A 13,927-nucleotide genomic window follows, 5' to 3' on the forward strand; every position below is an offset into this window, starting at 1 on the left:
ATCTTTTCATTTTATACCACTATTACAGCATAAGTTTAGGAAACTTGAAAGCCAAGAAAAATGTAGACTGGTGTTCAAATCTATGGTTATTAACCATTTTACTGGCATTTCAATTTGCCAGCATTCCCTCAGGTGATGCTCCAGCGTGTGTATACTGTATCTCAGCTCCCATTTGGCTTTTGACTGAGTTAGTTCTTTTCTTTGTGTGCACAGCTCAGGTGTTGCTCTGAATCAGCAGCAGATGATAGAAGGTAACTCATGAAAAATAATACATCTGATGTACTATCTAAGTTTAAATGTGCCAGTGGAAAATGAATTTATTTGGTATTATATAAAATACAGTCATATAAATCTCCACAAAGAAAAAAAAATGATATCTGTACTCTAATACATTCCCATTCTTCTGGCTGACTGAATGGGAGGAGACCTCTCTATATTTAAGATGCTCTGCATTACCTTCATTGCCTTTCTTTGTAGTTACAGTTCTCCAATATGTATTAAATTTAAGAAAATTTGTATACAAGCTTTTTTGAAGAACTATATTATTTTTAAGTCCCCATATAAATGATTCATTGTATTCTTGATTTTTCACTTCCAATAATATACTGGAAATGTTGTTAATTTCCATAAATTAAATGTAAATACTTGGAAAGTAAAAACTGCACATAAAAGAACAAAATTATCCTTTAACTTTCATCATCTAGAACAGCAGGAAGAGACTACAAATAAAGTAAAATGAGAAGGCCCCTTAGAGAGATATAATATTTCTAAGCCTTAGCAAACTCAATTACTGTCAGTCAAATGAGGCAAGTGGGCAAAGTCATTGTAGATTCTGTTGTCTCTCAGTACTGTAGCACAGGAGTCACAGCTGAATAATGGTTTATATCTAAAATATTCAAACATACTTCCCCTGTCAAGAGTAAATAAGAATTTATTTTTCTTGTGTTTGAAGTCAAGCTTAATTTGAGAGCTGAATGTGCCTGGCTTCCTAAAAAAAAAAAAAAAAAAAAAAAAAAAAAAATCTTAGACATTAGAAAGAAGCAGCATGATAAAATTTTTAAAAATTAGTAAAAGATTAAGTTTGATTCAAATCTTAGATTAGTCATTTACTAGTTACTTGACTGTAAGACAAGATGATTAATCTTTTTTTATTCCAGTTTCTTCAAATAGAAGGAGAAAGAGAAAATCTAATATATTTGAAGCTTTTTGAAGAGACTGAATAATATGTTGGAAATAAATGTTATTGAAGTGATAATAATAAAATACATTATAAATAAAATACCCACATTTAATATGCCTAGTAATGTATGCTTATGATTTGTAAACTTTATCATCATTTGTTGGGAGCCGGCGACCGCACCCTGAAAATGGCGCTGGCTTCCTGCTTCTGATGACTTAGCAGTTGGAGTTGTTGGAAGTAAACAACTCCTTGTAAGGCTGTGGGCTGGGCTCTGGCCTGCTTCCGCTGCGCTGTACCTACTAGACTCCTCCACGTGGTGCTAGTTCATTGGCAAGGCTGGGTACTTAAGCCAGGGCAGACTGACCGCTCCTTTCTTCTCTTGTTCCTGTTTTCTCATCATGATTCAAAGGTCCTGAGTAAACTGCTGAAAGAAGAATCCTGAGTCGTTTTTTCCCTTGCCGGTGAGGGGTAGCCACAATCATTTTATAATTTTATGATAATGAAATATCTTATTTTACTTTCATAAGTATGTTTATTTTTCCAATCCATATGCAAATATTTTAACTCTTTAATTATTGGTTATGATTTCTCACCATATTTACTTATTACATTATTCTATTTATTTACTCTTTTCTTTATATCTTGTAATTATTTGACTAATTCAGCAATTACTTTTTATTTGTAATTACACAACCCTTTATCATGTCCCATTCATTGTTCTAGGCAATGAGACATATTAATAATTATTAAAACAGCATTGAAGTTTTGGGCTTATTTTTCCCAATGTCTTTTTCTAAGAAATGTAAAACTTTTGAAATATACCGAAAATTATTTAAAAAGTTCACCTATGTCCATTTACCCTTTTCCTTGCATTAAAATGTGATAATGTTGTTTCAGTTGATTTAACAATATGCATAAAATCATAATACATGCCTATATATTCAAATCATTTTGAAAGTAGCTTATAGACACCATAGAAGAAAATTTTAAAAATTGCAGTATGTATCACCTAGAAATTTACCAACAAAACAACTTTTAGAAAAACTAACCATAATTCCGTAAGATTTTCTAATACCTGATCTATATTTCAGTTTTCTCCAATGTACCTAACCTACTTTCATATATTGCACTTTTCACATGAGAATCAAAATTACTTAACGATTTTTTTTTTTAGAATTTTTAATATTTATTTTTTAGTTCTCGGTGGACACAACATCTTTGTTGGTATGTGGTGCTGAGGATCGAACCCGGGCTGCATGCGTGCCAGACAAGCGCGCTACCGCTTGAGCCACATACCCAGCCCTCTTAACGATTTTTTTGCTGAAAATATTATACCTAGAATTTAAGCTTAATAATAAAATACATTTTTTGTAAGGAGATCTGAGTATAACAGGCTATTTTCCCAATTATAAGATTGCTTCTTATTTTATATTTATTAGTCTGATTTCTATTTTAAAATTATTTTTACTACTTTTCCTAATATCAGTAGACAATCACTGACTTTTTGAAGAATACATACTCTCTGCAACTTACTGAAGTGTATGGTATGAAATTTTCATAGCCTTTTTATTTATCTGAATTATTTCAGCAGAACATAGTTCACATAGCAAATTCCAAAGGAAGGTTTCTTGATAATGTAAGGATAACAGTTGAATTAATAGGAGGATTTTTAAAGTCATTATTCTGCATCATTGACTTAAGTCTTTGCTAGTGTTTTAATAACTTACAAATATGGACACAGAAGTCCAGTAATAGTAAAGAAAGTAATAATTACTACTTATACAGGAAAGGGTAACCATGTGTCATATTACCTTCATTTAACTTAAACACTGGACAAGAAACGACTTTTGTGAAAGCAGGTTTCAGCACATTCTAATATTAAAAACTATAATTGAAGACTGAAAGGAGAAGAGGAAAATATGGAAAAAATATGTGAAATATTCTCAGAACTTAGAGAATCTTACACCTCATTTGTACAAATCCCCAAAGTAATAGAATATGGTGTGTCTATGGTTGATGTATTATTTTTTATAAGTCTCTTCTACATTATCTGTGTTATTTTTGTGTGTTAAATTATGATTCTTTCCCCATCCCCAGGATGACAGGGGGAGTGTATATGTCCACATATATATATATATATATAAACTTACCTATACACATCTATCTATCTATCTATCTATCTATCTATCTATCTATCTATCCATCCATCCATCTACCCATCTATCCATCATCCTGCATGTAAGGTAGGCTCTAAGTTACATGGAAGTGCCATCATAAGACAAGGGCAGAGGCACACCAAAAACAAGACCGTGAAGAGGGAAGCAGATAATGGCCAAGGGACAACTGAAGTCTGCAACAGGCCAAGGGACACCTGGGGCCACCATAAGCTGGAAGACATGGAGGATTTGTCCCTGGAATTTCAGTGGAAGAATGGGCTTGGTAATATCTTGACTTTGGATTTCTGGCTTTCAAAACTGTGAGAGAAAAGGTTTCTGACACTTCAAGCTACCACAATTTTTGAATTTTGTTAAAGCAATCTCCCAACACCAGTATAGCCATGGTAACAAATATTATATCTACTTAAAACAATAAGAAAAATACATCTCTGTCATGATATGGTGATCACTAAACTCTAATGTACCATGATGCTTCAATAAAGTATGTTAATCCATGTATAAATTATTACTGCTCTCCCATGTGGAGAGTTTATTTTTCATATATAAAAATTAAGAAATTTTTATGTTTTACTTTTTTAATACCCACATTCTCTGATATAGATTTTTTAATTGAGATATAAAATTTTAATGTGTTTTTATATGCAAATAATTATTAAAATGACTGTTAGTATCTTTAAAAATTGGAGGAAAAGAAATATAACTCATTACTGAAATCTTCTGATCTTTTATTGCTCTTAGTTAAAGAATAATTAAAAATACATGATATTTTCCAGTGCTTTATAAGGAGAAAGGACAGAATGTTGTATAATATTTATGATAGCCAATAATTATTTGATTAATATAATAAAAACAGATAGTGGAATACTGGAAGGCACAATGTTCTATGCCTTGATGAGGTCCAAATGCTTACAGACTGGTCATATATGTATGGTCAGTTAAACCTCATCAAAACTTGGAAGATTCCTAAGAATATATAATATTTTAAGTCCATGTACACATTATGAGCACTATTTTTGATAAGATTTAAGCAGGCTATAAAAATTCTTACACAAATATGTATTAGTTCAAATTCATTTCTTATTTTTGAAACTAATACAAAAATAGTTATATGTAATATTTCTGATAACTATATTGTTCAGGCTTCACACTTGTTTATTCTTTTCATTTGTCCAAAGTATCTCTTCTGTCTTTTTAAAATGTTTTGTGAATAAAGTATTCTGCCTGATGCAAAGTCAGTCATTCAAAAAAGTTACTTTCTCAGATGATGGAATAGCTCATACAAAACCACATCTCCTGCCTTATACATAGCCACAATCTTGAGTAAAATGTACGAAGCCCTGTTGTCAGAGTTTGAATATCCTGCAGGGCAAGACAATGATCCTCAGGAGAAGTATAGTCATGAGGCAAGTCTCAACATTGCTGTGGCCCTTGGCCTCTCTTTTCTAAAATATGTCAGGCACAGTAGTATCTATTTGACAAAGCTATGAGATTCTTTTCCCTTAAGTTATCTTCTGTTTTCAAATAGTTTTGATTCTTTTCTTTTGCTCTCCCATGTTTTTAATCTTCTGCTCCACAGTATCTTAGTTCTCTCCTAACTACTTGACACATCTTTTAACATGTATATCTGTTCTTTTCTATTCCATCATTATTTGAATTAATTTTCATTAGAAGGGTCTTTCTGAAATTTATGTCTGAGGTTGATGTTCTTAAACCTTTCATTGATACCTTTTTTTATTGAGTGACAGATTGTCTATTCTTGGACTTCTCCTTTTAATTTGAGTTTACATATTTTATAGTTACTGAACTTACCTTGATTATAAATGGTTGTATTTTGCATGTGCTCATTCTTCTATCTGTATTGCAGTTTTTTAGCTTCTTACCACTATAGCAAATATCAGACATAATTGATTTAGGAAGAAACAAGCTTTATTTTGGTTCAATACTTCAGAGGTTCCATTTTATGATGGATAGGCTCTACAGCTTTGGGCCTGTGGTGAAGCAGCATATCAGGAAGGAAACACATGTCAGAACCAAATCACTAACCTCAGAAAATGAAAAGAAGAAGAGACAGAGGTCCCACAATGAACTTCAGGGTCACACCTAAAACCTAATGACCTAAAACCTCCCACTAGACTCCACCTCTTAAAGGTATCACAGACTGGCAACTAAGCCTCAAGACATGGGTCTTTGGAGGACATTTTCATCAAAACTGTAGTACCAACCTTCAGCCTATGCAGTAATTCTGTTGTCTCTTCCAGGCTTTTTTGGAAAAGGCAACTCCTACTTAATTATATGACAAAGAATCCATTACATGCTCTTCATATAGAGTTGTATTATCTAAGGGTAAGCTATAGTACAACAAAAAGGCAACAGACAAATAACAAAGATTTTTTAAAATAAATGAAAATATTTTCTATGTTTTTTATTTGATGTGTGTGTTCCAGGCATCAAAATGTTTGTCAAGGGAAACATAAAAATTTAGTTAGCCTTATTTTTCAAATACAGTATAATAAATAAAAACCTGATCTCAGGAGTTTCATAGTCTAAACTGAAGTTCAGATTCTGCCTCCTATTAGCTAAGTACAACTGTCTTCAATTCCTCAAAAGTCAAAATATTTGGAATAGTGCTAAGCACATTACAAGTGATAAATAAGTATTGCTCCACTTATTTATAATTATTAGAAATCATTTTTAATACTTCAGTTCTTGCTTCAACCTTGTACATCATGGCCATGTTTTATGTGTTGGTCCTCTGATAGACTCTGACATCACTCAGAAATGACCTATTTCATGCTCTGTTGCACTTATCTGTTTATTAATTTAATTCCCTCCAGATTATGAGAACCTTGAAGGTAAGAATTCTGACTTTGATCAATTTCGTTGTATATCTTTGCTTTTCCATAAGCATGCATCTAACCATTTTACTGATATGTCCATCAGGCAGACTTGAAGAAATCCTGAAATGGAGGATGAAACAAACTTACAAGAGATAAATGGAATCCAGAAATGGGTCCAATATAGAAAAGAGGTCAATTTTGAGATTGAGGACAATGTTAATAAATATTAAAAACTGGGAAGAAGTTAAGCAAGAGAGGGAGAATTAGTATAATAAGGAAAGTTTTATATAACAATGCATTGATTCAATTTTACTTTATCAGTATAATTTGTCCAGTCATAGACTTGTTCTGATTGCTAAATATACTATCTTCACTTCTAGATCTCCTTTAGTATAAAGAAGTACACCATCTAGCCAATAGATATTCATTAAATGTTGATAATTATATTAAGAAACAGAATTATTAAATTCTTATTTCTCCAGCATTATCTGCTATATCCAAAAAAGAAATAAAACCTTTATTTGTTGTTGTTGTTAACCAGGTACTGAACCCAGAGGTGCTTAACCACTGAGGCACATTTTTATTTATATTTTAAGACAGGGTCTTTCTATGTTATTTAAGGCCTTTCCAAGTTTCTGAGGCTGGCTTTGAATATGTGATCCTCCTGCCTCAGCCTCCTCAGTTGTTGGTATCACAGGCATGACCCACCACCACCTTTCAAGTTTCATATCTTATATATGTATTGAATTCTCTGGCTTATCATCAAATACTCCAAACCTACTTGTCCCTTATTGCTATGCTAAGTCCCCTGCACATAGTGCATTTTATCCAGAGGATACAGGTCAAAATGAATATGCAAACTTGGTAAAAAGAATATTAGCAGCGTTTTTTAACAGATTTTGAACAGATGTTCATATTGCATAAAATATTAACAACTAAAAAGCCATATGAATTAATTTAATGTTTTTTAAATTGCATAATGAACAGTAGTACACTGAGTAAAAGTCTGTGTACTATAAATTATTTTATTTTAATATACTTGATTTACAAAAAATAGTATGTATAAAAATATTTTAAATTTACTTAGAGTGTATTATCTTCAGCAACTATATTGCAGTATAAATTGCTCATTAGCTTTTATATTTTTCTAAAATAAGAAGCAAATGTGTCACTATTACCTATATTTTAATACTGTCAATATTTAAAAATTTCATGAGTTAGTTAATCGAAGTTATAGCCTATACCACTTTTGGAATTTGTGATCAATTTTACCTTGCACACAATCTAAATCCAATCTTCACTCATAACCTCAAGAAAAGAGAATAAAGAGAGATTTTCTGGTAGTAATTTACAGAATATACTACTTAGCAAAGTGTCAGATATCATGTTTGAATAACTGTCATGTTTCATTATCATCAAGGACATCTCTAAAGTTCAAGTATTTTCATTGACAACACATTGTGAGATGCAGTGATTAAGCCTTAGTATTATGGTTTAGACACAATGTGTTCCCCAAAAGCTCATGTGTTAGAAAATTCAAGAAAGTTTAGCTGAGGTAGTGGCACATGCCTGTAATTCCAGTAGCTCAGGAGGCTGCAGCAGGAGGATCCTGAGTTCAAAGCAAAAGCAAAGTGCTAAGCAATTCAGTGAGACCCTATCTCTAAATAAAATAGAAAATAGATCTGGAGATGTGCCTCAGTGGTTAAGTTACCCTGAGTTCAATTCCCAGTACCCCCATCCCCACAAAGAGAAAAATTGGTAGTGAAATAATCAAATTATGAGAGCCTTAACTTAATCAGTGCACCAATTTAGTTGAGTGGATTAACTAGGTAGTGACCATAGACATGTATCATGTGGCTGGAGGAGGTAGGTTATTGGGGATGTGCCTTTAGAATATATATTTTATCCCTGATTTAAAATGTGCTCTCTGCTTCCTGGTGCCATGTACTGGGCTGCTTTTCTCTACCACAACCTTTTGCCATACATTCTGGATCTTGGGTCCAGAGCAATGGAGTCAGCCCTCTGTGAGCTTAGACCTCTGAAGGCGTGAGTGACAAATAGATTGTTCCGCCTCTAAAATTATTCTTGGCAGGTCTTTTCACCATATTAGCAAAATAAAAACAAAACTAAAACACATAGCCATATATATTTTGAGAAAAACATGACTCTTCTGTCAAGGAGTTCAAAAAAACTACATGTGTTAAACAAAACAAAGGTGATGATCCATATGAACCTTCCTATGTTAAGTCTAAATGAACAGACATGAGATTTCCAAAGATGCTGATGGTCTAGGTAATATCATTACTGAGCTTTGCCTCCTCTGATAGAAAAGATGTTAGAAAAGGAAAAAATGAAGAAGATTTGGTTTTTGTAGTGTCTGATAAAAGTCACAATGGAAAGTACAAATTATGCCTTAATATATATTGATAAAAGTATGAATATCGTTTATAACATATTAAAATTTGAATACTGCAGAGAGAGCTAAAAATGGGAAGGTAAATTGGAACACATAAAAATAGAAGCAGTGATATGTTACAAATGATTTTGTGGAGTTATTGAAAGAATTTAAATCAAAGAATGACAAGAGTAAGGCAATGGTTAAGACAAAAGACTATAAAAAATAAAATAATGCTATCCAGGCACAATGGTACATGACTGTAATCCCAGCAGTTTGGGAGGTTAAGACAGAAGGATCGCAATTTCCAAGCCAGCCCCAGCAATTTAGTGAGGCCCTAAGTAACTCAGCAAGACCCTGTCTCTAAGTAAAATATAAAAAAGTGCTGGTGATGTGGCTCCGTGGTTATGTACTCCTGGGTTCAACTCCAAGTACAAAAAAAAAAATAAATCTTAAATGCTATAATTATTTTAAAATAAATGCTCATTAAAACAAAGGTACTTTGAAATTAGATTAGGAAATACTGGAGTCAGGACTATGCCACTGAGTAGACTTGCAGTTGATGACAGAAGTCTATAGCAATAAGGAAAAACCAAGTAAGCTATAAGTGAGAGATGGGTGTTATATTGTACACTGGGGGAGAAGATGAAGTAACAAGGATCAATTTTTCACTTTGAGACTAACTAGTAATGGAGAAGTGAGCACATACCCTCTATGGTGGGAAAAGTTGACAAAATTGATGTTAGATCATCTTAAGGCACTTAAGTAGACCAGGAAACTAGTGAAGGGCCTAATGGGATCTCCAGAGGGGTAAGAGGGCAAGAAATATGAATACTGTATGACTAGTAATTGTTAACACAAGAAGAAACAAATGAATTTGGCATCTTTTCTTGACTTCTACATTTACAGTTAGTGACTTCAGAAACTACAAAAGTTGTAGGCATAGAAATATTATAAATATTTACTTTAATCTTATGTCATAATTTCTGTTAAAAATAACTCACAAAATTTAGAAGATCATCTTAACAAGCTCTACAAACAACTAATTAAGATACATATTGTCTCAACACTAGACAATTACAACTTTTCTTCAATTGATTATTCATATTTTCTCAGCTACTCTAAGGTGACCACTAGGAAGCATTGCACAATATCCCAAGGTTTCAAATATTAATCATATTAAGAATTATTAATATGAAGAACAGAGATGGTGAAGCCTAAAGAAGACAAGAACTATTAGTACTGCACTTGCCTTAAACTTTATAAACATGTCTTTATTATATATCTGTTTAGATGTGTTCTGAATCTGTTTCATAATTGCTCCTTAAGATCTTGTATCAAGTATTTTTTTTAGTAAATTCCCATTACCAACACACTACATAAAAAGAATGAACTATCTCAATTTTGGTTTTATTTTTGTCATTAAATTATGTATGACAGTGTGGTCATTGCATAATTAAAGTAATATTCTGGGTCATCACAGAAACCACTGGAGTAGAGAAAGACAATATTTCAATTCCTTGTCATCCTGCTTCAAATTCTCCAGCTTTGTTTATCCTCATTCCATGGAAGGTGTTAGTACTCTTGACCAGGTACAGGATTTATCTTTTTACTTGTCTCTCTATATTTAGCACTCTTCACTACCAGTGAGAGGAATCCATGCACCAGAGCCTGGAGGGCTTATGAGCTAATGTTAAAGATTATAAGATGCCAAAAAGTTGACAGGATAAAATGAGAGGGTCTCTCCTAGGGCAAAGAAAAAAAAGAAAATGAGAAATACAACTGGGAAGTAATTTTACCCAGACTTTCCTGATACTATTCCTCTCACTTTGCCACCCTTTACATTTAATAGATATTAAGTCAGGAGGGGGTGCACTTGAGAGAAGCTTGTTTAATATTCTAGCAGGGCAAAGTTCCTGTGAGCTACACACTGGAGTAAGTTTAGGACCCAGTGTGTATATTTCTATACAGGGAAGATAAAATCAGCCAAATTAATCCTTGCCAGAACGAGTTTAATTTAAAAACATTTCTTAGCTTAAGTGGTATAATGTTTTAAAAAGAAAGTTTCTATTACTAGTAACCATAAATACAGGCATATGCATATGAAAAGGGTTGCATATATTAAATTCAAAAGTACTTGTTTCAGAATCTTAGTATGGGGAAAGAAACAATTTTTTTTAAATCTGTCTTCATGATTCAGGTACATTGATCTAAAAATATTTCATGCACTCAGAAAGGTAAAAATGAGAAAATTAATTTATACCATAAATTATTATTATTCATATAATCTCAGCTACCATAAGGTGACTACTATTCTTATCATATTTTGAGTTATTAGACAATGATAACTTGACTTTATATATAACAAATAACTCAAATGTATATATATATATATATATAAAATATATTATACATATATTATATATATAGTATATATATTACATATATATGTAATAGTTTAATAATTGTTGTTACAACAGCTACATCCCTATAAAAATTAATGTGACTGATAAAAATAATTTATTATCTATTACATTTCATTTTATACAATCCAGTCAATGAAAATGCATTTATAGAATTTCTTCATCATTATGATTTTTTTTTGTACTGTAGATTGAACTAAGGGACACTCAACCACTGAGCCACATCCTCATCCCTATTTTGTATTTTATTTAGAGACAGGTCTCACTGAGTTGCTTAGTGCCTATATTTTGCTGAGGCTGGCTTTGAACTCACAATCCTCCTGCATCAGCCTCCTGAACCATGGGGATTACAGGCATGTGCCACCATGCCCAGGATCATTATGTTTAAAAAAAATTTCAAACAAACAAACAAACAGAAAACTTGCAAAGGGTAAAACAGTTGTCCAGGAAACTTAATCAAAATTTTGATATATTTAAATTACATTTTTTTTTTACTTTTTGTGTGTGCTGGGAACTAATATTTTAATATTAGTAATATTCTGCAGGATTTTGACCTCAATATACAAATTAAGACAAAGGCAGATTATAGTCATAAAAGTTGCTTTAGGAAATAACAAATATATTTTCAATAAGCTAAGAATTGCATATTTTTATTTAAAAATATCACACTAGCTTCATAGTTAGTGGATAAGTATGTCAGGTACTTGGATTAGAAAAAAATCCAAAGTTAAAGTAATTAAGCATATTAGACTATATAAGTATTTATACTCAGGCTTCAGGATATAAAATACTATATGCTATTTTTTCCAAAATAATATGTCCTGTAAACATCAGAAAGTATAAATTTAAACAAAGTACTAAGTAGTACGTTCTAAAAGCAAGTAAGGAATTATTCTATATTTGACTATTTAAATGAGTTATTGTGTTTAACACTTTTCCAATAGACAGGTCAATATTCAGTGATATCACCATTACGTACTCCAGATCCCCCATTAATTGGCTGGAATGCAGAGTTTACTTTATTTCATGGAGCTACCTGCATAAGACCAAGGGGCACCACCATGGTAATAACACCACTACAAATGCTCTGTTATTTTTGCATAGAAATTGTTCTTAGGTGATGCAAACTCATCTTGTCCCTTTGCAACATGAATGTCTTCATGTTATTCATTACCTGATGCCCTAAATTTATGAAGTATGTTCATTTTTCAAGATATTAAATACCATCTCTTCTGCTGTAAACTGTAATCACGAAAAGAGTTCATTCAAGCCATAAATTGCTTATTTGTAAGCAAATGGAGCAGATTCACTGTTTTAGCGACTGCTCTGGAATACAAACTAAATGAACTCATAATGTTTCCAGGTTCCTGTGAAATAGAGTTGTATATCATTATTGAACAACAAGAAAGAAAAAAAACTATCAAGGAAATATAGTACAAAATGCATTACATATGAAATGCACATCTGCCTCCAGGTAAAATGGGAAGTTGGTAAGAGGGAGCTTCATGGTGCTATATATCTCTGAGAAGAATTTTGAAGGTCTTGTCTAGGTTATGTAGGACTAGATAGAAAGAGAGTGTATAACCCTGAGGATCGCCTTCAAAATTACATATAAGAGGAAAGGAGGGGTAAGACAAGATAATACAAGTGGAAGAAATGATTTACAGTAGAAGGGGTAGAGAGAGAAAAGGGGAGGGGAGGAGAGGGGAGGGGAGGGGAGGGGGGATAGTAGAGAATAGGACAGACAGCAGAATACATCAGACACTAGAAAGGCAATATGTCAATCAATGGAAGGGTAACTGATGTGATACAGCAATCTGTACACGGGGTAAAATTGGGAGTTCATAACCCACTTGAATCAAACTGTGAAATATGATGTATTAAGAACTATGTAATGTTTTGAACGACCAACAATAAAAAAAAATAAAAAAAGAAAAAAGTTAAAAAAAAAAAGAAATACACAAATGTCAATAATACCTGATAGGTATCCCCTCAAAAGATGACAGTGATAAAATGACATGTGTCCAGTCCTTGTTAAATAGAAATAAAAATTTTGTTAATAAAAAAAAAAGAAAGAGAGTGTAAAGCAATTTTGGAAATAGGAAAGAGAAAATAGCAGAAAAATGTAAAAAATGAGAGGACTGAATGAGAATAAATTAATGATTTATAAATGGTGGATTACATCTTGAAAATCTTCAAAGCTTTTAAATTGAAAATAGTCATGCTTGCTATTAGGACATATCAAAAGTGGGGGCTGTATTACAGACACACATATGATATGGAATGTGTCTTCTGCTTTCTACTAATTTTCTCCATTTCTGAGAAGGCATGGACAAAAGAATCAAATGTGAAAGCACTTTTTGGTGTTTTGGGTTTGTTTTTGGTTTTACTTTGTTTTCAGTTGTGTTTTCTCTTATGTAAGAGAGAAATCTAATTTATACAGATAACATGATGAGGAATTCCATGGCTATTTATATACCTTCTTCCTCTTGATTGAAGTGTCTGTTAATAGTATATTTAGTATAAATATATTTATATTTATTTAAATGTATTTAGCATGCAAAAAATATGTTTTTTTTCCCTTGGTCCTGCTACATATACTGGATGCCCAATAACATGGCCTGTTTTTATCACTTCCCTTATGCAACATCAGAAGACATGTGAAAACACACCTGATACACATCAGGTGTTACACACTTTGGGAGAACAATGTGATGATGTTCAGTCTACGTTTTCCCTCTTTCATGAAGCCTGTTTGCCTAAAGAGAGTAAAACAATTCCCTCCAAGACAGTCCTTACCTGCCCTACCCAAGTGTACACATGCAGCAGGAGTACCTGTGAGTCTGTCAGTGAACTTATACAATTTTAGTATCCTGTATGAAGTCGTCCTTTCCTAAAAGAACAAACCCTTTCTC

The sequence above is a fragment of the Urocitellus parryii genome, chromosome 10, assembly GCF_045843805.1.
Source record: "Urocitellus parryii isolate mUroPar1 chromosome 10, mUroPar1.hap1, whole genome shotgun sequence".
NCBI classification, from domain to species: Eukaryota; Metazoa; Chordata; class Mammalia; order Rodentia; family Sciuridae; genus Urocitellus; species Urocitellus parryii.